Below are 4,032 nucleotides of genomic sequence, written 5' to 3' on the forward strand. Positions count from 1 at the left end.
TAGACTTCTAAGTACATATGGAAGCAGGAATACTTATGATGTTATTGCTAAAATTAGACAACATGTTTCATATATCTCACACACAAATAAGGCACACAGTTTGGAATTGTAACAACTTTAGGATACAAAGACGAATGCCTTAACATTGATCACAGATGAGCATACACCTAGGTTAATGACATTAATTGAATCCCTTGAGATTCATAGTACATATTCAGACAATGATACAAGCAGGTTATTGCACTCAACCAATAATAGTAAAAGGTTTCCCTTACACCATATTCAGTCCAGAATAACAAATGAAAGAAAGGACTGAGTATAAGTTTAAAAGCAGTGTTAATGTGAAGTCATGAAGGATAAATAAATAAAAGTTCATACCAAACTCCAACACATACAGAGATTTCAACCAAGATTATGACTCCACAAGACAAGATGAGCCCCAAACATTGAAGAATCAGGTTGTCAGTATCATTAGGGGAGTTAATGATAAGGGAAACATCACACTTAACGGACTTAAATCAACAACACATGCTTGGTTGGATAGCTAAATATGATGGAATCATATTTAGATTACAGAAATAATCAATAGGGCACAACTATAGTCTGACTCACAGGAGATAGACTGATCATAACAAATACTATTGATATTCAAAGGAAAGTCCATCCCAATAGGACTATTTACAAGCCAGCAGTTAGATATGGATGCAAAGAATTCATGATGACGATTCAAAGCATACTTAAGGTTTCATATGCCTTAGCCTAGTGAGGCTGGTTTATCACAAACTTAGCATGACAAAACCTAAAGGAACATGGCATGTTAAACATGAAGACTGCAATAACAACCCTAAGTATAGCATGATAGAACTCAACAATATGGCATGACGAACTAAAAAAGCCTATGTAGGATAGTAGAACTTAGAAGGATGCTGCATGTTAAACATGATGACCATAGCAGAACCTAAATACAAAACTCAGGAGAATATAACCTGATGAATCATGAGGACTTATAATAATACATTACGTGGAATAGAATTTTTAATATAACATGATGAGTATGAAGGCTATAATAGAGCATTTAATGGAATAAAACTCAAAATGCAACGTGAAGATTATGAAAGTTGCAACAGGACATTAACATAACTTAAAATGCAACATGATGAGAATGAACGTTGTAATAGGACATTAACGGAACTCAAAATGCAGCACGAAGATTATAACAGAACATTTGATTAAAGTTTGAGGTCTTAGGAAGATGTGAGAAATCATTAGGTTAAACAACTTAAAAACATAGGCTGTTCAATACAGAAAATAAGGTCATTAAAGTCACACAACTACCTGATTAACATTAGATAAACACAACAACTTATCATAGATCATTAACAAGTCATAGTGAACAAAAATAAGTAATTAAAGACTGAATAAACATCATAGACTAATCAATTAACCAAGAAAACAATAACACGTTCATGATTTTAAACGAAGTAATTAAGGGAGATGATGGAGGTATTCTGACCTCCTCTTGAGTAGCAAACAAACCAAAGGCTCCTGTTTAGCCGTATAGAATCAATAACTCACCCGACCCCTGTAATACTCAAAATCAGAGAGAAACCAGAAACTAATTAGAACCCTAGCTTAATTTACTACTCAAAACTAAAAGCGAGATTTTTCTAAGTAATTTCGTGATAGCTTTTGTGTCTATTAAGTGTGTTAACTCTGTAGGTTGAAGATGTTAGGTTTTTTTAATTGTGTTAGGTCTTGTTGGTGAGAGCATTGAAAGCCCCTTTTATAGTGCCATTAATGGATTAGGGTTTCAGCAGAATTCAAATTCAGTAGTGAAAGATGCCGGCTACTAGATGATGCAAGCATAGGCAAGTGAAAATCAGAGAGACAGAGGGGAAATCGTTAGGGATTTTACATGAGAGGAGAGAAGCTAACCATTGAGGTATGAGAGACCACTGGTCAGAAGACCACTGGTCAGAACCCTAATACCTAAAGGTCATCGCATTTGACCTCTGGGTGTCGAATATCAAGATTGAAGCCAGCTAGCGTCTCAGGCTTATTTTGATTTGAAAAGACGGAGGAGGAGATCTGGCGAGTTGAAGTTTCACCCTTTTGATCTGACTTCTTCAAATAGGGCTATTGATATTAAATGATGCAAATGGAAAGGAAGTTATGAGTTTCATAGTACAGAGACAGAACGGATGGCCATGCATGCCATGGATTTGAAAGATCGATGGTTAGTTAAGGTTTCATCTTTGAAGGTTAGGGTTCGGATTTGAGATAAATTGACGAAACAAGGAAGGTATCGGCGGGAAATGTGGATATGAGGGACAAAAGGTATGAATCTCTGGTTGATTTGAAGCCTTGCACGAATTTGTGCAAGGTTTCTTTGCTGGCCATGTCTGTGAGATTGAGAGAAGTGAGAGAGAAAAAGGAAACAAGGGCGGTGAGGTTAAAGGAGAAATGATTTATGGTTAGAGGATTGGGGTTGGAAATTGCCTTACTGATATTAAGAGTAGTAAGTATATTAATAATTACATAATGTTAGTACTAGGTTATTAATTACAAAACTAATACTTAATAAAGTTTGTAAAATAGGTATTTAATGATAGAAAATACTTTCAAAACATTCATTGTAAATATTTAAGTATAAATAAATTATTTTTAAAAGAGAGGGTCAAATTTGGCTGTCAACAATTATTATCTTGCTATTAGTCATTAAATAAAATTCGTTCGCATTTTCTGTTGTGTATTGGCTTGCCCACCAAGCAGTGTTATGTGCCATCAAGAACCTGATTGGTTGGGATTTTGGGTCGTGACAAGTTGGTATCAGAGCCCTAGGTTGCATAGGTCTTATGAGTCATGATAAATCTTGGTAGAGTCTTGAGAATCGGTACAAAGATGTCTGTACTTATATTCTAGAGGCTGTAAGGCTTAAGGAAACTTCACTTTCTTTCTTTCTCTATCGTGCGACTTTGTTTTATCATGAAGTCTAAATATTTCTTCTCTTATTCTCTCACATATGGTGAGAACACGTGCTTCATCCGCAGCCAAACAGGAGCCAGAGCCCTGGGTTGCAGCCACTACGAGGGGTAGGGGAAAGGGCAAGGGCAGAAGCAGAGTTCAACCTAGAGCACGTGCTGAAGCACCTGTTGTCAAGCCTCAGATAGAGCTGGATGATGAGAATCCAAATCAGGTTAAGTCAATAGGACCAACGCAGGTTCTAGAGCGATTCATTGCTACCTTAGTACTTTAGGTTGCCTTAGTCCATATGTTTGGTCTCATGGAGAGTATGTCTTAGGCCGGTGTGTTTCCTGTGGCACCAGCCGTTTCTTGGGACGGGGGAGTAATTTAAACTCCCACCACTCATACTTTAGAGGAGATGGCTCATGGTTATCTGACCATAGTAGTTCTACCATTTGGGACAGTCGACCTATCTTTGGTACACAACCCAAGGATAGACCCGCGATGTCAGCTGATGAGCTGAAGAGGTTGGACAGGTTCAGCAAGTTGTTTCCCCCTCACTTTAGTAGTGTACCTTCAGAGGATCCATATGAATTCTTGGACTGTTGCCATGAGATTTTGCACAACATGGGTATAGTGGAGTCCAACGGAGTTGATTTCATTATCTTTCAGATGCATGGTTCCGCCAAGAGATGATGGCAGATTTATGAGCAGCGCAAGCTAGCAAGATCACCTCCTCTTACATGGGGCTTAGTTTTTGTAGTTATTCTTGAAGAAGTTTATTCCCTTCACTCAGAGAGAGGAGTTGTGCAGTCAGTTCGAGTGCCTTCAGTAGGGTAGCATGACCGCTACTCAGTATGAGACTAGATTTGTGGATTTGTCCCGCCATGCAACTATCCTGATCCCTACTATTACACCACATATTTTTATATGTAAAAGTACGTCGTAAGCAACTGATGTAAGATAAAAAAAATGAGATCATCTTTGAAAGTATATATAAAGTATATTAATCATGTTACCTTGGAGGTTACAAATATTTAATATCATGAACATTAAGTACGAAGAGGG

Source organism: Nicotiana tomentosiformis, chromosome 6 (genome assembly GCF_000390325.3).
Source record: "Nicotiana tomentosiformis chromosome 6, ASM39032v3, whole genome shotgun sequence".
Taxonomy (NCBI): Eukaryota; Viridiplantae; Streptophyta; class Magnoliopsida; order Solanales; family Solanaceae; genus Nicotiana; species Nicotiana tomentosiformis.